This window comes from Pinus tabuliformis, chromosome J (genome assembly GCF_031772625.1).
Source record: "Pinus tabuliformis cultivar Carrire ecotype Pingquan chromosome J, CPIR1, whole genome shotgun sequence".
Taxonomy (NCBI): Eukaryota; Viridiplantae; Streptophyta; class Pinopsida; order Pinales; family Pinaceae; genus Pinus; species Pinus tabuliformis.
The window spans coordinates 1,399,768,972-1,399,792,061 of record NC_142295.1 but is presented as its reverse complement, the minus strand read 5'-3'; positions in this window follow the sequence as shown (position 1 = coordinate 1,399,792,061).

Below are 23,090 nucleotides of genomic sequence, written 5' to 3'. Positions count from 1 at the left end.
CATACGTAAGTGTATCTATTTTTGTCCATGTACGTTTGGGTATATCAGATGGTGCTCCATGCATGATAAGTATATGGGAACACTCTCATCAAATGGTTATTCATTAGACAACACTACTATAGATTGTGCTTCCACATACCTCCGAGTATATTTTGGAAGCCCTCACTAGGTTGATATCCCACCATAGGTAATTGAGTCGGTCACCTATAAACTGTAATACATTAAACACAAAATATGAGAGATTTCCTACCCATACGTAAATCCTTGGTTTTCCAAGGTGGTATATTTCAGTTCACTGTTGCTTCGTAAACCCTTTCTCCTAATGTTTCTGGGAAAATTAGTGTTTTTTCGAATGACTAACCCTCTAGGTTTGGTAGCTAACCTAGAAACAATAGTCAAAGCAATTCAATATCTTTCCTATGAGCGACAGATAAGAAAGAGACTATGAGGGACCAACCTGTAACTTTCTCTTGTATCCTCGCTTGATCTCCCTCTCCTTTGGTTGATCTCGTAACTCCTCCTCGTACTTAACATGCTTGGAGAGTACCTGCACACCTACAAAAACAAAGACCCATCAAAGCATAATGATCCATCATAGCATAAACATCATAGAATCAGAAATACAATAAACAAATGAATGCATTTACTATTAAGACAATCAATTGGGAAAAATCTTGAAGAACTTTATTGATATAAAGGAGAATTACAACCCATAAGAAGTTTGATCCAGTGCCATCCTCCTAGCTTCAAGCTGTCCTCACCTCATGAATCAACAAGAACACACCAACAATGACATAATGCTCTCACCTCAATACTAAAACTAGCAGCACTTCCTTACAACTTAGAATAATTCAGCTTTCTCATATCTTGGATGAGAGATCCTTTTATAGATGTTTGCAGGAGGTTGAGTCATCAATGGGGGTGATGAATGCCATTCTATTTTTAGGAATTAGTTCCATGAAAGAGGGGAATAAGAGGTGGTTTCCTAGTTCCCTTAGTCATCTTTGGGCGAATTCAACAGGGCAAGTGGCATAGGAGAAGTTTCTAGAAGTTTCCATGAGCAACCAACTATCAAACACTCCTGGAATTTTGTTCTACCTCACCCATCGCAAATACTAGAGGAAAAACTATAATGCATAGCACTTTGATAGTGCAATACCTTGTATGTATAGCACCCTAACATAGGGCTTTCAAAAATGGTTCATTTTAGGCACTTTCTGGATGATGTTTGAGATGGAACTTTCTGGGGAATGAGGCATTCAGATGACTTAGTTCTTTTAAGGCATAAAACAACTATTTTAGGGGTTGATGAACCCTAATACATCAAGAAATAATTTTGGGTTTGATGTACCCAAATATGTCTATAATAGTTTCCCCCTAAAGCGTGAGGTTGTAAATGTTTATGTCGGGTGGAATGCTTTATCATGAGGATCAGAAGTTTCGAACTGGAAGGTGACGTTCATTAATTACAACACAATATATGATAATATGATTTTTCATGATTTAGCTGAGGGAGGCATCCCTATGCTCAACTTTATAAACTTTCATTACATGTACATAGATCAGATAGTCATCTGCAGATATTGACTTGTAATCCATGATTGGATGACCATTTGTGTAAAGCTTGTGTACATTTGATGCTTTTGTACTCTTGAATATATCGTAGCCCGGATGGATGAAACTAGATCTGGGGTATTCAAACTTGTTCAATATTCTCTCAATGTACAATTCAAACCATGCAAAAAGATGTTTTGAAGTCGAACATGGAGAGACATCGTCTGATTACCAACCGATCATGTAAGTTGTTAATAGATGCGAGAGGAATCACAGATAATGAAGATGATCCTTAAGGTACAACAATACATTTCACGTGGAGTGAATAGATGTTTTGATGTCGAACACCATGCAAAATCTTTCGGTCGAATGCCATTGATGTCAACCTATTGTCGGAAGAGAGAAACTTTCCATTGATGTATGCAAGATTCAAGGCACTGAAAGGGTGTTTCTAAGTCAACTTCTTGGATAATGAGCTGATGTCGACAAGAAGCAACTCGTCATAGGAGGACCTTGATGTATCCAAAATCTACAACACGAAAAGGAGAAAATGATTTTGGATATGAAAATGAACTGACAACACAAGGTTCAGGAATGGCGGCCATGAAAATGGAGATTTATGGTATTGCAATGGATGAGACTTTAACTGGATGAATTCTTAACATGATGACTTCTCAACTGGATGACTTCTCTTGAACATATCAGAGACATTGAGATGAATTGGTAGGGTTAACCCAAAAATATGGATGGTATTATATACCAATGGTATGATGACCAGTAAATGGAATAACCCAACCCAACTCAATCATGGAGATGAAGTGAAAGTTTCATGTTAAAGAGAGACTTGCTACCATTAGTTTTTCAATATTTTCCACCTTTTTCCCTAGTCATTACTGACTAGTACCTCTTTATTTTTTATCAAGCTCGAGGATGATAACGTATGCTTGTTCTATAATTTTCCCTTCAGGAAAACCCATCACTATTTGATGTTTTGGCGAGTCTAGTGACAGTGAAACTTAGTCTTGTCTAGATGGACAAGTTTTTCTCTATTATTTTAATGAGTTTAATGACAAAGATAACTCGGTCCTCTTCATGTTTAGAGAGTTTGAAAAGAGACAAAAAGAAAACTCCAAAACTTCTTTTTCGTAAAATAATCCCTCAAGTCCAAAAAAGGATAAAATAATACAAGAGGGATGTCATTTCCAATACTTTAACAAGCTGGAAGAGACAAACGCTCGACTAACTTTTCTTCTTTAAAGAGTCTGAAAAGAGTTTTAAAGAGGACTCTATAGTTACCTTTTCATTTTTAAATCAAAGCTCGAAAAGAGAATGAAAAGTTTGCTTGGTGGTCAAAGATGCTCAATTCACTGTTTAGCACATCATATTCTGTTCTCAGTTGTTCAACCTATTCAAAACTCCATAAAAGTAATTAAAAATACATATTTATGGATGAAAAAATGAATTAAATCAATATTTACTTGATGTATATGAAAAAGTAAACATAAAAACAAGTTTCCTCATTTCATTTTCACCATTTCATTTCAAACATTGGATTTTGTAGCTCCAAAGCGGTTTTCCCCCCAAATTTCACCAGTCAATTGCGAGAGATTATGTGGATCATTTCATTTTCCATCACGACTAGGTAGGAGCTAACCTTATGTTCTTTAATTCTATTTCATTCTTTTTTAGTTCTAGGTAGCTTTTCTAAGTTTTCTGAGCCTCTAGGGTTTAAAACCCCATTTTTAAACCATCGCACCCTACTCCTATCGAAAATGCGATGCATACTAGGCTGCCAGTGGAAAACTTGCTATGCATAGCACCTTCATCAAGGGCTAAGTGCGATGGGCACAAAACACCAAGTTTGAGCAACAATTTTTCATCGAATTTTTAACTAATTTTTGCCCAAGCTGGATCCTAACTTTCCTAATGATTGTGTTTTAGGTATTCGTTGTATCAAAATGATCGTTACATGGTGAGAACAAGAACACAAAGAGGAAGACATGATTTCCTTAAATGATCAGGGCATAGTAAATGCATTAAGGAACTGTGGTTTGCTAAAGTTTTTTCGCTTGTCCAACATGAGACAACAGATGGATTTGATACAGTATCCTATTCATGCTTGGGATCCTATTGACTAGGTGTTTCAAATCAGGGGTAAATCTATTCCTATCACCATCGAGGATATTTATTTTCTGACGGGTTTATCAAGGCGGGGTGCCCCACTTCCGTTATCGAGACTCGCTCGAGGAGGCGAATCGGTGAGAGATTATATTCGTCAGTTCTATCAGGAAGGATCACAACCCAGCAGAGATGGTAAGATTCATATCCGAGATGTTTTTGATTGACCTTTGAGTTCTATTCTCTTACCCTTGCTAGATTGGCTAGCAATGCAACTTTACATTTAGCAAACAGATCTTACATGGAGTATGCCTTGGAATGCCTGGAACCGAAGGTATTCAACTTGTGTGAGGCGGTACTTCCACTTATGAAAGATCAACTGTCCAAAGTGAAGCGTGGAAGGACCAAAATTTTTGGTTATGGGTCCATTTTTATTTCCTTTTCTTTGGAAAGAATCTCGCTCATGCGACCACAAAACATTTCTCTAGGAGTGCCTGGACCGAGAGAACCACTGATGCAGTGATGGGTAGACCTTATGGCTAGGCATGTTGGCCTGTCATAGATCTCATTTTCATCTTCCTTGTTTGTGTGGTTTGACCATCAGGAGATGGATTTTGCGGAATATCCATATGTAGGGATGGATTTCTGAGGCAATCCAGATTTAGCACTACTAGTCAGGGAGCAGTGGAGCGCTATTGGTAAATTGATTTGACCACACTTTTTGATTTTGAGTTTTCCATTTTTTTGTTTGTTTTTTAATTGTTACCAAGACTAAAAAAACTCATATGTGTATATAGATATTGGACCAGTTCGACCTGTGGCACACCCACGGGAAGCAGATGCTCTAGTGGAGGGAGCTGTCGGGAGGGTAGTGCTTAGAGATTTGGACATAGTAGAGACCTTGGCTTACTTGTAGGATCATGTAGAAAGCCTAAATCTTGGCATTTTGGATGTCTGGATTGATGAGTTACCCATGAGGCTACAACACCATACTACTGGTGTGCCGAGTCGTTAGACAAGGCTCCTGCGCATGATAGCACAAGTGGTGACCTGTTATCATCAACATAACTAGTCTAGGATGTTTTTCTGCATTCATTTTGAGTTTCTGGGTCAGATGACCAATTTTTTCTTGGACAAAAAATATTTGTGAAAACTTATAAACAACTATCTATTTGACTTTCAAAGTTTTATTGTTTTTAAGTGATGAAATCCTATGCAAATGATGATGTGAAATGCTTTCTTTACATATGCTGCAAATGTCTATTTAACACATAGTTTGCTAAAGAGTCAGTCAATGTGTTTAAATTTATAGAAATATGTTGATATTGAATGAAATCAAAATTTCTTTCCAAAATTATAACTCTTAGGAACAAGCGACGAATAGCGGAGTTTCTAACGCAATAAACACCAGTAAGCTATAGAATGATAAGTTGTGAATCTAGCCTAAGAATGATTTGGCGTATGCCATGTGAAATGACATCAAAGAGGAGTTTAATCAATGCGCTATACTCAGCGATGCTGTTTGACGATCGACCAATACATATCCCTCTGAAACTCACTATCTTGCCACTTGGAGCGAAGATGGCCTAGGCTGCAGAAGATAAGTTCTCTGTACTATGACTAGCTCCATCGGCATACCCAACAAATGGTTCCGAAAAGTTTGACATTTGCAACAAATGTGAAGTGGATTACCTAACCAAATTGAAACTCTAAAAGGAAAACTAACATACAAACATGCCATGAAAGCATATGTACAGTGAGTTTTACTACACTTAATCAAGCATAGTAACGTTTGAGATACAACCTGTTTCGGGGCTGCGACAGTGGAATCCCATCATAATCGACTAACTTGTAGGCTCCTTTTGTCAACACACATTTGATGATATAAGGGCCCATCCATAATGGTTCAAATTTCCCTGCTCCTAATTTGTCAGAATCCTGATCATAAAGCAAGACCAGGTCACCTTCTGAGAAGACACAAGGCTTAACATTTTTGTCATATTGTGCCTTGATTCATTTCTTATGTGCTTCGTTAGCCAATACAACATCACGACGAGTTTCATCGAGATGGATTAATTCCAAGAAACGAGCTTCTTCTTCAGAAGTTTCGGGTAGTAGGTTAATTGAGAGCTTGAGGGATGAGATTTCACATTGAATTGGTAAGATTGCCTCCAAACCATACATCAACTAAAATGGTGTAAATCTGGTCGCATTTCTCACTGAGGTCTAGTATGCCCATAAAGCTGAGTATAGGATTAAATGCCAATTCCACTTATGGACTCCAATCATTCTTTCCAGCATGCACTTAAGGACTTTGTTGATTGCCTCAACTTGTTCGTTAGCCTGCAGATAATATGGAGTAGAGCTGTCATGAGATAGTCCTAACTTGGTAGTTAACTCGATCATCATGTGATTGCAAAAATTTGACCCATGATCTGTGACTATAACTTGTGGCACACCGAATCTAGAAACTAGATGATTGAAAAAAAAGAGCAGCTGTTTTGCCACTGTTGTTCAATGTAGGCATTGCCTCGACCCATTTGGTAAAGTAATCGACAGTGACTCTAATATACCCATGCCCCCTGGCTGAGGTGGGGTTACATGTCATGAAATAAATACCCCATTTCGTGAATGGGCCAACAACAATGAATGGATGTAGTGGTAAAGGTGGTAATCTAGTTTTACGATAAAAAATCTGACAAGCATGTCATTTTCTGATAGCAAGTATGCAATATTTGAATATATATGGCCAGAAGTAACCAGCTCGTAAGATTTTTTGTGTGGTTGCATAACCAGATAAATTCCCCCCACAAGCACCTAAATGGCATTAATTCAAAGATTTTTTGGCCTCCTCATGCGTGAGGCACCCTCTTAAAATCATGTTGACACCATGACAATAAAGTGTATCACCAAAGATCAGATAATCTTTGGCTTCATATCGAGTACGTCACTATTCATAGCGAGAGGTGTCAGGCCTAAAAGCTTGGGTCTAGAGATAGATCAGTGTATCCCCATACCACGGATCACTTAAAGACATCAGAAACAAAGACACATCCAAGATTTATGCTTCTGATCTTAAACCATTGGAGGACGAGGGAAGGTTGCAAAGTAGCTCTGCAAGGACAAGAGATTTCTTTGACTTGGATTTGATGAATTTCAAATCAGACTTGCAAAATGACTATCAATTTAGAATATTTGCCCCCAAGCAATTGACGTGACAGGATGTATGTCATAGGGTTGCAATACGATACAATGGTAGTTTTGCGAAGGAGAATATAATGTCGAAATCTTTGCACAACTTGAATGGCTTCTAAAGCTAACTTTTCAACATATGAATATTTAGTTTCTATATCATTAAGATTGAGACTTAAATAATATATAGGATGTTCAATTCCATTATCTTCTTGCAGTAAAACCATATCGATGGTTGTATCTGTAATGGCGAGATATAGGTAAAAGTCTTTTTGATAGTTTGGGGCATACATTATTGATGCTTTTACCAGGAAATCTTTCAGAGCATCAAAGCGAAACCTAGTCCCAATGGAAGGGTACTCCTTTCTTCAAAAGACATGTATAACCTTTAGCTAGCTCAGCATAATTTGGAATTGACCTCCTCAGAAAGTTTGCCTTCCCTTGAAGTCTCTAGATCTGTAACAAATTTGAAGGTGGAGGCATCTCAAGAATCACCTGAACCTTTATTAGATCGAGTCAAATTCTGTCTTTAGAAGCTACAAAGCCAAGTAGTCGACCAGAGCCAACACAAAACACACATTTGTGTGGATTGAGTCTTATTTTATAGTGACAGAAATGTAAAAATATGGCTCTCAAATGTTGTGGGTGATCAGTCCGTTTTCGCGAATGAGCAAGCAAATCATCAAGATATGGTTGAACTATGTGTTTGATGTCATGGAAGGCATAATTCATTGCCCTTTGAAATGTCGCCCCTACGTTCTTTAAACCGAAAGGTAATTTGTGATATGCAAATGTGCCCCATGGACATATAAAGGTAGTTTTTAATTGGTCCTGTGGGCAGATATTGATTTGATTGTAACCGGAAAAACCATCCATGAATGAAAAGATTTCACATCCAACACATTCATCAATAATCTGGTCGATAAAGGGTGTAGGATAGTTTTCCTTCAGACATGCTTGATTTATATCCCTCTAATTGACGCACACTCTTATCGTTCCTTGTTTTTCATCACTGGAACAATATTTGATACCCAATAAGTAAGAGGTATATGGGAAATGAAGCCAGCATGCAAACGTTTTTCAACCTCTGCTTTAATGGAAGTAGCTTTCTTTGGATGAATAGGTCAAAGCCGTTGTCGTACTAGTTTTACATCATGATACACTTTGATCTCATGTTCAACAATGCTAGAGTCAATGCCTAGCATTTCCTCATAAGACCATGGAAAGACATCTTTGAATTCACGAAAAAGAGAATAGTAATTTTCTAGTTCTGATGGAGAACACGATTTCTCAACATGAATATTTTCTACAACATTGGGTTTGGTCAAAATATTTATGGAGATATTTTAGTCAATGTTAAATATATTTCTCTCAGAATTGACTATATTTACATAATTCAATAAAAATAAATGATTGAAGGGTGATTGAGTTCCTATGAATAATATTCATTGTCATCTTGAAGGTGGGAAATATGATGATAATATTCCCACGATGTCTCTCCTATCATCATTGATTGGATGATTCCTTTGTCTGTAGAATGTATATGAGAGCAAGGATTAGAAGAGGTGCCATATTCTAAACACCTATCTACCCAAACAATCATTGAGTGCGGATTAGGGCTTGCCGCACAAGCCCAATAAATTGATTGCTACAAATATTCGATGGGGCTTGGTAGCAACACCTTACCATGATCATCACTCTGAAAATAGTTGGAACTCTTCTTAAACTCAGATGATGTAGAAGAGATCATGTTGCATGTTTCCACTATTGCCACTTCCACGAGACCAGATGGTGACGGTAAGGTAAAAGTACCCATCAAGGAAGGATCTTTTAGGAGACCTACTCCAACATTTTGAAGTGATTGTGAATTTCCACTTATCAATGGAATGCTTGTTGTAACTTGTGAACTATTAGCAAAAAATGCTAGTTGGTCGATGACTGTGACTCCACCTTTGAAGGGAAATGCAATCGTTCGAAAGTATGTGGACACAACCATAGCCATAGCATATACCCAGGGCCTTCCTAGTAAAATACTGTAATCAAGGAGTCCATCAACGACCTCAACTTCAATATCTACTGTTTTCCCCCCTAGTTATACTTGCAAGCTATTTAAAATCCTGTATAGAGTGTACGTTCTTCCATCGAAAGCTTTTAGTGTCGTTGGTGACTATGACAGGGGTGGTGAACCAAGAGTTTTCTAGCAACTCATTGACATGATACAAGTAGATTCCCCCTTATCAATAATGGTTCGATGAACATTTTTATTGAGGACTTCTACCTATATAAGGAAAGCGATTTGTGCTGGTAACTGTGGTGTATATCTTGTATGATTAAAGACCACAAGACTAGAATCCGTAGGATCGATCCCACCTATCGCTGATAACAAAGCCTTCTTTTGAGAGGGACAATTTTGCAATACCTCAAGTGTTGACATAGCGGAAGGTGATTAAGCTAGATCCTCCACTATATTATAATTTTGGGCTGCTCAAGCACAAGGATTAAATGTCAATTTATGTACAACTCCCTTTGGTGGCTTAATTGTTAATTCAGGAATAATCAGTGCAACAACTTCTGGTGAAGTCATGGTCGAAGAACTAGGTTGATCAGTAGCCTGGTTGTTCGACGACGATGGATTCCTGTAATCTTTATTCCTTGTCAATACCAAAACATCATTTTTATTATTTGCGATGGATAACATAAGCACTTTGGATGTGGAAGCATTATCAGTGGCAACCATATGTGTTTCTGGGTTTAGAAATGGATCTGTTAGCACCGCTGAGGTATTTGAAGACTTTAAAAGTTTAGAGACCTTAGATCGATGTGGACAATCTCTTGTGAAATGCTTGTCATTGCATATCAAACATGGGTAATGAGGTTTCCTAGCCATAGTAGGGGCTTCAAATGATTTTTCAGGAGTGGAATTCTCCTATTTCTTCTTATTATTCTTCCCTTTCTTCTTGCCTCCTGGTTGCTTTGGATTTTTTCCTTTGTCAGATGATACGACATTAATCTCAAAGACAAGAGTGTTTTCATATGAATTCCCATTTTGATTGGAAATAACAAGAGCTTGACCAGATGGTCCTCTCGTCATTTGTGTGCTTGAGGAACCAATCATGCCATCATCGACATGAGAGTCCCTACTCTATTTTTGAGGTGGTGGAACGATAAAAGTTGGTCTAGGTGCATCAGGAATTTTGTCATAGAGAATGCCTGATTGTGTATAAATCAGATCCAAATATTGGGCACGAGTAATGACCTGCTCTTCTGTGACAACTCCTCCTTTTGCCACATCCTCAGTGATAGATGGAAATAAGGACTTTATAAACCACTTAGCTAAAATCTAATCAGGAGCATACGTCTTTACCATTCGACGACGACGCCACCACTCATGAATATGATCTAATATATGAGTTTAGGTAGTCTGTTTAAAGTTGGTAAGAAGTTTTGTTCCAATTTCGTACCTGATAGGTCACTGAAAGTGAGTTAGAAAGGTAGTGGCAAGAATGGTGAAGTTATCAAAAGAAGCTCTAGGTAATTCAATATACCATTTTGTAGTTGGACCAGTAAGCGTTCTCTGGAAAAGATGAAGTCAAATCAAATCATCATTCTGGGTGTTGGATGAACACCATAAATGAAAAGTCATTACGTGATTCAGTGGGTCTTCTCTTGGATTTCCATTGAACTTTGGAATGTCAGATGGCAATTTATGTAGAATCTTCACCCACCAAGGGGTGTATGCAATTGGATCATTAGTGAGCCGATTCAAATTTGGTAGTTCTATAGTTGCTACAAATGACAACTAATGATTCAGGTTGGGTAGAGCATACCCAGGATAAGATGGAATCACTTGAGCAATAGGTCTTTGCAAACCAGCATAGGGCATCTATGCCTGGTAACCTTGATAAGGTTGTTGGACATAACCAATATACGACGGTTGTTGATAACCAGTTTGGAAATGTGGTTGTCCATAACCTGCAAAGCCTTGTTGCCTAGATCCTCGGTAGGCTTGATATTGACCAAATCCAGTTTGAGCTTGTGAACCAAGTCCAAACGAGGGTTGGGTTTGCTGGAATTGAGGTTGTTGATATTGCGCTAGCCATGGTTGTTGGACCATTTGCCGCTGTCCAGTACTAGAATATTGACCAAGTTGCAGATTAACTATACCCGTGTGTGCCTGAGTCGTTCCAGATAAAGGAACACTAACCTGAGGTTGTAGTTGATCCCCAGAAACAAGCGGTTGTTGTATAAAAACTTGAGAAACTTGAGCCTTTTTCCTTGAAACCTGAGGTTGCGAGGAAGAAGGAACAATTTGTATTGGTTGAGATATAACAAGTTGTTCTTGTGACTATGGCACTATTGTAACAGTAGGTGTAGTGGAAATATTCGACACAGGTTGGATTGGTTGTGTTGGATATACAACCCTTGGTTGATCTAGTAGTACTGGTAACCAACCACTAGCTGTAATTCCAATTTGACCTGAATACTGTGGGAAACTCTCATATGGTTGTCCCCTGGAAAAAGGAGGAAACGGTGAGTAAGCATACTGCTCTCCATATGCTGGCAGTCCAATGTTTAATGGATATATCGGTATTTGATAACTGGTTTGCCCAAATTGATAATGATATGCAGGATCAAATTGTTGAGTTTCCATGTGAGAAAAACTAGATGGGATTTTGGATGAGTAAATGGGAGTTGACCATGGTGTAGAAGCAACCCTTGAATGGGTCCCAACTAGTGATTGGTAACCAACCAGAACGGATGATGCACCATACAAGTGTGACTCAGGTGTACCAGAAAGCATCGAAGGAGTAGCATCATAATATTTTTCCGTAGCTGCATCAAATGATACATTCCTGGATGTTGACAGTTGTTCAGACATTTTTAACTTGTCCAAAATCTCTCCTAATGATTCGACAGGGACTTGCCATGAAGTAGGATTAAAGGAAGCAAACTTAGGAGTAGCAGGATACAAATGAATCCCAGTTCCAAAATGAAACAGGGTGTCAGATGGGGGATCCTCTACTCTCTCCTCTATAGCAATCAAACTAGGTGGAAGAGGTTGACCGTTGGGTCCGTAAAATATTTTTGGAGCTGAAGAAGGTGTAGTTTCTGTAGTGACAGATGCTGGAGGTGTAACAACTTCTAGATACTGAAATTCAAATTCTAGACATTCAGGTAATTGAATTACCATCTCGAAGGGAGGTTCTTGAACAACTCATGGTTTTGATGTAACCTTGGTTTGAACTAGAATGGGTTCTGGACCAACTCTAGATGGAGTTGCTTTAGGTTCATAAGTATTTACTGTTATACTAAGATTAGTTATAATGTCCTCTGGTAACTGCAAAACTTCCTCTTTAAAGGTGGATGTACCAGAAATAATTGGAGTAACTAGAGTGTTTGAAGATGTTGAAACGAATGTTCCAAAAAACCCAGATGAATTAGACTCAGTTAAACGAGATCACTTTTTCTTAATTGGTTTCTTCTTCAGAGGAAAAGATGGTTGACTCACTTATCTCCTCAAATGATGGGGTTTTGATTAACTTTCTTCCACGATTGTGGATTAGTTGATCAACTTAAAAATCAACTAATGGAAAGTGATTTTATTTCATGGTCGATTTATTTTAATGACACTTGGACACAACTTTGCTTTTTTAGTTTTAAAGAGTTGAGAAAAAGCTAAATATGACTCTAGTTGCCTTTGATTTTTAATGAGCCTGAAAGGACAGGCGCTTAGATGGATATTTTCTTTTAGAGAGTTGAAAAGGAATGAAAGTGACTACTCTAGAGAATCTAGAAAAAAAGGTTTACCAGGCCAATCACAAAACTACAATATACACCTTGGTGATAAATTAAAGAGAAATTACCAAGGACTTATGCATGACAGTCAATCTTCCCGAATGCTCTGTTCAATGCATTGCGATGGATAAGGTGGCAAACTCGGTTTCCTATGGATAAAGGATTTAAGCCTATTGTGGTCTCCCAATATATACGTCATGATACAGGAGCACAAGTCCATGCTAGCACTTGTCGTATCAAAGATGAGGAATCACCCAACCTTCAATGAAAACGATAGCCACTAGGTTTAACGACATCGGAACACGTCTCTAGCCTAGACCTCTAAATATGTTGCATTAGATTCCAAAGCATTGTTAAGTTCATTGAGGTCCATTTTAAAGTTAATCTTCCTTAAAAGTTTTCCTTTGATGTTTCATCGCAAAATGTGATTTGAAATTCCTAAATATGCAATCTACGATGATAAGCAATCTTTTCATTTATTCGACCAATGAAAATCCTAACTACAAGGGATAGAGCATAGAAGCGGTTTTTAGAACAAACAGCATAGAGCACAAACTAATGCTATTTCCCTAAATCATATTTTTGGACACAAACCGAAAATGCCAAAATGCAAATGCATGTATTTGTTTTCAATTCTCCTTAATGTGAATGATTCAAGAAGGAAAACTAAATGCAACAATGACTCAAAATGTTTCACACAAAATGACAATTTCGACAGTTTTTTTCAAAGAGAGAAAGGAAGACTCAAAACGAAACTTTCAAACTTGAAGAAATAAATTTTTGACACTTTGAATGAACTAAAATCAAATCAAATGCATCAAGAATAGTTTAATCGATTAGCTATGAAGGAGGATTTTATGACACTTCACTTTTTCGACGAAAATTGAAAATTTTACGACACTTTTTCTATCGAAACGACAAATCGATTAACACTACTTTTGACAATGGATTGTAAATGAAAAAAAACACACAAAAAAATTCACCAATCCTAATCTAAATTGAGGCTGATCTAAGTGATGTAAGTTGGCTTCAGTGATGAGCTATTGTTCAAATTCAGCAAGCAACCAAGCAGGAATGAAAACTAGTCAAAAACACTCAACTCCTAGATGGGAAAATTGAGTTTCAGACATCCATCGTAGGTACTAGTGATAGAAAGCGAGATGCATAGCAATTTTCCCTTTTAGGAACTGAGGTGCATCTCACTTTACAGCTGAAGACAGTGCGATGGTCTAGGAAGTGATTTCTGAAAGTGTCTTTGGCTCAAATTTGCTGCAGTTTTCAATCGATTAAACTTGATTTTCATGAACAATAACAAGTAAAGTGTAATGGAATGTCTTATGAGGCTACTAAGCTAACAACAAGGAATTCTGATGCTTTTACAAATCTCATGCTCAATATATAAACTAAACCAGAGATTGACTAAAGTAACTTTTATCTACTATGAAATTGTATAAAAAAAGCAGTTCGAAGGCTTCCTAGCTAGCTTTAGACTCTGTCTATAGTGTATATAATTCGACATAGAGAAAGCAATAGAAAAAAGAAATCATCGTTCCCCAGTGGAGTTGCAAATTTGTTTCTGGGAAAATTAGTGTCTTTTCAAATGACTCGTCCTCTAGGTTTGGTAGCTAACCTAGAAACAACAGTCCAGGCCATTCAATATCCTTGGTTGATCTCCCTCTCCTTTGGCTGACCCCATAAATCCTCCCTGTACTTAACACGCTTGGAGAGTATCTCCATAGCTACAGAAACAAAGACCTATTAAAGCATAATGATCCATCACAGCATAAACATCATAGCACTAGAAATACGATAAACAAATGAATGCATTTACAATTAACACAATCAATTGGGAAAAATCTTGAAGAACTTTATTGGTATCAAGGAGAATTACAACCCATAAGAAGTTTGATCCAGCGCCATCCTCCCAACTTCAATCTATCTTCACCTCATGAATGAACAAGAACACACCAACAATGACACAATGCTCTCACCTCAATACTAAAACTAGCAGCACTTCCTTACAACTCAAAATAATTCAGCCTTCTGATCTCTTGGATGAGAGATCCTTTTATAGATGTTTGTAGGAGGTTGAGTCATCAATGAGGGTGATGAATTCCATTCTATTTTTAGGAATTAGTTCCTTGAAAGAGTGGAATAGGAGGTGGTTTCCTAGTTCCCTTAGTCATCCTTGGGCGAATTCAGGAGGGCAAGTGGCATAGGAGAAGTTTCTAGAAGTTTCCATGAGCAACCAACTCTCAAAAACTCCCATAATTTTTTCCTACCTCATCCATCTCACCTACTAGAGGGCAAAACTATGATGCATAACACTTTGATAGTGCATTACCTGCTATGCATAGCACCCTAACACAGGGCTTTCAACAATGGTTCATTTTACACACTTCTTGGATGATTTTTGAGATGGAACTATTAGGGAATGAGGCATTCAGATGACTTAGTTCTTTTAGGGCATAAAAAAACTATTTTAGGGGTTGATGAACCCTAATACATCAACATGTAACTTTGGGGTTGATGTGCCCAAATATGTCTATAACACCTCGTTACCATTTTTTTAATTTTTTTTGTTAATTTCTAAAATTTACTAAACTATCATGGAAGAATAACCCCAAAAACCCTGTTATTCACATAGGATACAAATATTGCCTCCTTTATCTCCCGAGGCAACACTTGGACATTGTCAAAAGAACAAAAATATGCAAAGTTCCAAAACTAGTGCTTTATAAGCTTCCCCTTCTAGGACTTGATCTGAACTTAATAATTTAGAATCCTATTTTCCTATAAGCATTGAGCCCAAGATCATGTCTTCAACTGCTGGTGATTCTGATGTAGTCGAAACCGAAAACATTGAGACTTTACTACCTGAGGTCATTGAACCTGATTTTTTAGATTCAAATACATTACATCATGAGGTTATACAACCTCAGGAGCCTCAGTTAACTCAAATTATTACTTTAAGGCCTTCTCTTTCTCTTCTTATACCTTTGACCCAACCAAAACAACCAATATATGTTTGTCCCAATGTTGAACAACTTCCACCTGATATTTTGAGTATTGAGGAGATTCCTCAAGAAGACTCTAAACCCTCCTCCCATATCCATTTAAGAGGGACTCATATTTATCAAGTCCATCCTTTCCTACTCCTCATACTCCCATAAAAGCTCCTTCAACCAGTACCCATCATTTCAAATCACCTTTCATTTTCCCTCCACTAACCTTTTTGTGAAGTTTAACCATGACTAAGTTGACAATGATTTCTCAACATCTATCTACTATAATGAGTGAGTCAACAGAAGCTGCAACTACCTCCATGTTTTTGAATTCGCTAGAAACACATTTGTATGGTGGTCCATTTGTGCCACTTGGTTATCAATCCTTATCTGTAACCTTTTCTAACGTAGTGACCAGTCCACCAAATTCTACTTATCCATCCTCATTTGGAATCTCATATGGAACTCTTGTAATGAGGGCCTCCCAACATGTTGTGTCCATCACACCCCAACCATCTTTGGAGGAGTAATATGGTCCAAATGTTAGTGGAATGGGACATTTACAATAACCTCATCCACCTTATATTAGGTACCCTCCTCCTACAGGGAAGTTACCTCCATATACTCCCTGTCACCCACCGAGGGGGAAATCTATTGATGGAATGTACCGATTTATAAATTAAATGCAACAAGTTGGTGCTAATACCTATTCGAGTCAACATCCTATTGCTGCTCCATTTCCAAGAATGGATGCCAATCCTTGGCACCCTACATTACCTATACAACTTGGTTTGACCTTAAGTCAATTACCAACTTCTCAACCTATTCCAGCTGCATCTCAGGTTCCCATTTTCCAACCTATACATCAATTTTCCCAAGTTGTATCTGAAGTAAGTCAGCCTACCTAGGCTACATCTCAAATGCAACCTGTTCCACCAATACCTAGGATGTCTCAAATCTCATCTACCTAACATCTTCAACCTACTTTACAAACTCCACCACTTGGTCATTCCACACATTAAATTCAAGTACAACAACTTCTATATCACATGGAATAAGAATAAATGAGTCAATCTATTGTAGGGACATTACAAAATCCTTATGGGAAACCATAACAAGGTATCTCATAAGTGCCTATTGGTCAAAATCCTACGTAGAATATGCCTTATGAAGGTAAGAAAATTCAAACATAGCTATTGCAATATTATTAAGGTTATACTTATCATGGCCAACCTGGTCATACATCTCCTGGTCTTAGAATCCTTCATACTTGGGAATGCAAATACCCGTGTATCAACCTATTCCATCATACCCATGGTATCCTCCACCACAGGTTAACTTTCTTGCTCAAGGTCAACCTTCCCAGGTAGACTTTAATAGGAAATTGCCATTTTTTTCAACTCTTGAGCTTCCAAATTTAACCCAACTTACAAATGATCCCATTTTTCATTCTCCTTGGTGGTTACGCATTCCTACAAAGTTATCGAGTGAAATTCCCAAATTCAATGGAAATATTTGAGAAGACCCACCTACTCATGACATGACATATCATTTATGGTGTTCAAAAAACTCCTTAAATGATGATTCTATTCATTTACAAATTTTCTAGAGAACTCTCACTTGTATGGTAGCTATGTGGTATATCGAATTGCCACAAACTTCTCTAAACAAATTCAATTCCTTAGAAAATACATTTCTATCTCAATTTTAGTTTCCTATTCATTACAAAAGTAGCACCAAGCTTTTGACCTCTTTCAAACAATCTAATTCCTCCTAGATATTAGATCATACTTATGAGTGAAGACATTAGCGTTGATTGGTTAAAACTTATGTTCCCTATAAATTATTGGCTTAATGGTTCACTAAATCGTTGTTATCACCAATAAATAGAGATGTTGGTGAAGGTGGAGTCATTACTAAAGAGCAAGTGATTTCTTGTTCCCAATATATTGATCTTGCTTTTACGCAATCTGGTGCGCTCTATGCTAAAATACCCAATGCTTTGAGACTTCAACACATAGTTCCACTACTTCCCACTAAAGAATCACATGACATTGATGGCATGATTTGTTATGTTAGCTAGTAGACAATGAGTAAAATATAGTTCATATGTTGTTGTGGCTTTTCAAAACCCATCCCCTGCTAACCCTGCGACTACTTCCAAGATTAATATTGTCCTATATATGAAAGGAAAATCATGGCAACCTGGAAGTAATAAGAAAGGAAAAGGAAACAAGAATAAATGTAATTATTCATAGGATAAAAAAAATAATTAGTCTCCTAAAGATAAATAGAAACCTCATTATCCTTATTTAATATGTCATGAGGAACATTTTACCCAGGACTGTCCACATGAGGCGAAAGTTAATCAATTCCTCAAGTCATCATCTTTCGCACATGTTGTGTTAACATATCCCTTCCCTAATGAGGCAAACATGGTTGCACGAGATCTTGATTCCTTTTACTCGGTTATGATGCTATCTTCCACCAAGGCAAAAAATGAAATCATGGTGGATATGAGAAATAAAGACTATGATAATAAAAATCCCTCGGTTGGTAAGGCTACTGATCAACCAACTAGTTCTACCTCAACTACCTTGGATCCTTTTCCAAATGTGGTTTCAAATGAAGAAACTATTATACCTAACAAGGGCATTATTCCTAAATCAACATTCAATTTGCATGTGAGATTTGAAAAGAATTATAATATAGTAGAAGACCTAACTCAATCCCCTCTGTTATGTCAACTCTCAAGATTTTGCAGAATTGTCTTGCCCAGAAGATATATTTACTTATCACAATTGGAGGAATTGATCCTTTAGATTAAAATCTTGTGGCATCTAATCATGATAACCATACACCCAAACTTCCACCACAACTGGAATCTATGAGCCACATTTTTGTTCAAATGAATATGAATCGAAAAATTGTGGATGAAGGTGCATCGACCTGTATCATGTCACCTTTCTATTAGAAGGTTATTGGTTCTCCTTCACTTAATCAGTCATCGACTACTCTAAAATCTTTTGATGGAAGAGGTTTTAAGGCTTACACAATTTTGAATACATTACAAGTATAATTAGCTGGAAAAATAGTTTGAGTATAAGTCGAATTTATAGAGGAACCTTTGGATTATAACATTTTATTCAGTCGCACATGAATTTATGCTATGATTTCTCTTGTTTCAACCTACTTAAGGATGATCACTTTCCCTCACTAGGGGTGTCATCATGGCTATCAACCAACTTACCTCTTTTGCCAATAATTCTTAGACTACTGGAAGCATACCTCTTGTGGGAGAATCCCCACCACCTTACGAACATGTCAGATTAGTACTGCTTAAGGATTATTTGTTGATGGGACATTTTTCCCTTCCTCCTCCTGACATTCCAAATCTAGTTTCCTTCATCAATATTATTTCTTCTAGTGCTATTCCAATTGATCCTTTGATAGTTCTAGATACCTATAACATTGATGCATTTGGTGACCACATGTTTCTTAAGCATGTTGAGCTCGAATATGAAGCTATTTATTTAGCCTATTCAACACATTCTTCTTTCTCCTCCCGATAGATTGGATTGAACATTCCTAAGATTATGATTCATTGTCTAATCCTTTCTCTGCTACATTCTCTATTGTTGAAAGCATCATGGAAATAATGATGTCAGATGATGGGCCGTGGGACGATAATCATCACCGCTACTCCTTATCTGAGACCTATAAGGATAAATTGGAGATATTTACTCACCTAATATCATTGAGATATCTATGAAATCCATATCTATCCACAATGTCAATTTAGAGAAGAAGTTATCAAATATTGAAGTGATTGTTCCTCTTGATATTTCGATTAAACCAAGAATTTTCGAGAACGTACATATTGTTGCATCTTGTTCCCCTAATGAGGTCAATGTCTATAAAACCATTTTCTGGGAATACTAATATGTTTTTTAATGGTCATATAAAGAGATTCTAGGTATTGATCCCAATATCATTGTACATGAAATTAAAATGTATTTTGATGTGATGCCAATTTGACATTGCATCTAGTTCATCCTAAGAAAGTTGTTCCCATCAAAGCAGAGGTTGAAAAAATTCTATGGGTTGTTTTGATTTACGTAGATCCTTTTATTGATTCGGCCTCAAACATAATTCCTATCATGAAAAAACAAGGTACAATTTGTGTTTGTGTTGATTATCAACATATCAATCATGCTCGTCCTAAGGACAATTATCCAAGTCCATTTATCGACTAAATGTTTGATGATTGTGCCAAAAGAGAAGTTTTTTCATTGATGGATGCTTTTTTTCACTACAACCAAACCAACATACTCCCATCAGACCAACATAAATTTTGATTTATTTGTCCATGTGGCACGTTACCCTATTGTAATCTCTCTTTCAGTTTGAAAAATGATGGTACAACTTTCCAGAGGGCTATGAATTATGACTTCCATGGTATTAAACACATTGTAAAACCCTGTTTGGATGCCTTACCTTCCCATTCAAAACATCATAAAGTTAATTTTATGCATCTTAGGGCCATTTTCCTACATTGTTGACATCATAATATTAGGTTAAATCCACAAAAAATGTGTGTTTTTTGTACAATCTGGTACACTTCTCGACTTCCTTGTGTTGAAGAAAGGATTTCATATTAATTTGATTAAAGTATAGTAAATCCTCGATCTTCCTACTCCTTCCTCACTTGTTTAGTTACAACGCCTCTAAGGGAAGGCTAAATTTCTCAGAGATTTGTTCACAAATACACTAAATTGACCAAAGGATTTACTCAATTGTTAAAGGAAGGGGTTCCCTTCCATTGTGATGATACCACCCAAAAGAAATTTGATGCTTTGAAAAATGTTATGGTGCGAGCATCATTATTGTATCCCCATGATTAGCAATGTAGTCATTTCTTATCTCTCGTTGCTTCCATCACTACCATTGCTATGGTGTTGGTCTCAGAAGATGATGTTTTGGAGCAATTATCCAAGTTGGAATTTGAATGACACCAAATCAAATATATTCTCATTGAAAATTTAGCTCTCGTAGTTTTTCAAGTTGTCCAAAGGTTTTTCCAATAAATTTTCCTTCAGAAGATTATGGTAGTTTCTGATTGTAACCCTATGACATATATTATTTTACAACAATTTTTGGAGGGTAAATAATCTAAATGGATTTTTATTCTCTAGGAGTTTGATTTGTAATTTATTAAATCCAAATATAAGTTTGTAGTCTTCATCGAACTGATCTACGACCCCACCTCACTCAAAAGTGAGTCTACATCTCATGATTCTACTCCTAACGAGTCGTTGTTTCTGATAGATTCATCTAATGCTTGGCATGGAGATATTATGATATATATCTAGACCCAAAATTTATGGCCTAATACCTATCACTCTGATCAATGATGTATTCAATACCAGGCCAAAAATTACATTGTTATACCTCTCGCCAATTTGTTATATGGAATTTTCATGATTGTAGGAAATGGTGAATTACCTAGATATTATGGTCTGATCTAGAACAACTAAAGACAGAAAGATATGAGCTTTCCTTTAAGAAATTAGAAAATCACAAATAATCCTATTGGAATCTGAAGCAAGCCTACCTTTTCTCCTTGCTTGTAATCTCCAACTCTAGCTCCAAGTGATATAATTAGAAACTACACACATGACCAAAACAAGAAAATAAACCACAATCAACATAGCATAATATAAAATTTGTATTCAATGAATCAGCATGGCATTGAAATATAAGAATGAAAACGTAACACAAAAAATATAGGAAAACAAGATACTTTTTTGTATTGACAAATATAGGAGAGAGTTTACAACCATAAATAGAAGTTTACTTTTTCGATGTCTCCCCAAGTTGACTTGTCCTTCTTTATCACAAAGGAAACCTCAACATCAACCCTAATGCATGAATGTTATAAATCCTTTAGGTTCAAAGAAATAACACGAGGGAACTATCAATCTCCAAAAGCCAACGTAGACCTTATTGGAGGCAATAAACTTATAGGATGAGTGTGGTAGTTTAGTAATTTTTATCCAATTACAATTCTAGTCTTGAGATCGACATGTGATTGGAGGATTATCTCAAGGGATAAAAGATAAGGTCTCCAGTATAGGATTCAAGCTCTCTATCCATAGTAAATAGTTAAAACTACCTTGGAAGCTTATGGAAGAGGAAGCTTCCGATATATTTTTTTATTTTCCCCAAATTTCTAGAATCAGTGCACCTGTAGAAGGGAGAAACATGTGCTCACCAACACTGGATATCAGCTATGAAACATGCACTAAACACAGGTGGCTAATAATGCAAGATGAGTTGGGGGTAAAAGTAGTCTTTTTGAGCTAATTGTCTTAGAAACTCAGACTCTTTGGAGAAATGATGCTTAGGGATTTGTGAAGTGATTATGACAAAGTGTTTATGTGTTTATGGGTGTTGATTGATTCAGTTTGCAGTCCTATTGAACAGATGTGAAAAAATGGCATATATCAAAGATGTTCATGGAAACCTTTAAGCCTTGTTTTAAGTAGGAAATGGCACTGTCACAGATGTAAATATCCCATCCATAGATTTTTAGTGTCATTCTGGCCTAATATAGTTTGATGAGTTAAATACTAACTTGTCATGATTATTTTCCTCTTGAGCTGTGGTATACTTGTTTAGACTAATAAAATTTCAATAGAAATAACCTAAGCATAGAAATAACTAATGTTTCCTCAATCCTTCTTATGAGACTTTCCGCTTTCGGTCCTTGTACTTCATTCTTTCATATTTTTAATGATTGGAGTACAATGCTTGTGCTGACCATTTACCATTAATCATTCCATTAGTGCACACTTCTTTCCCCAAGGTAAGTTTCTTCATATGAATTAACAAATTATCCATCACTGTAGTGCTTTTTCTTGAATATTTCCAAGAAATTTATTCATTAACTCAATAATAATAATATAATTACATAATGACATAAGTCCGATCATGGCTTCCCTCGCCATTAAATTTAATAATAATTCAATGTAAAAATAGTTACCATATAAAAAGAACATTCATAGGGGTGTTACATCTTCCCCCCCTTTTAATAAAACATCATTCTTAGTGTTACCTCAATTCCATCTTTTCTTAAGACAGAAAGGAAATGCCTCTTGTATTTTTTCTTTCATTCCTACTCTTGTATCTTCAGTACTAAGTGCTTCCCTTTCACTTTATTTTGAGTGATCGTTCAGTTCTGTAGTAAACATACTCTTATAATCATTACATGCATTCCGTCTACACCTAACAAAACTATCCACATGCACCTAGCAAGGCCAACATCATCAACATAGCATCACAATGAATATCATAAGTTCCCTTTTTTGCAGTACTTTTTATAGTACATTTAATCATTTTTATACCATGTGACATGGTAATCAT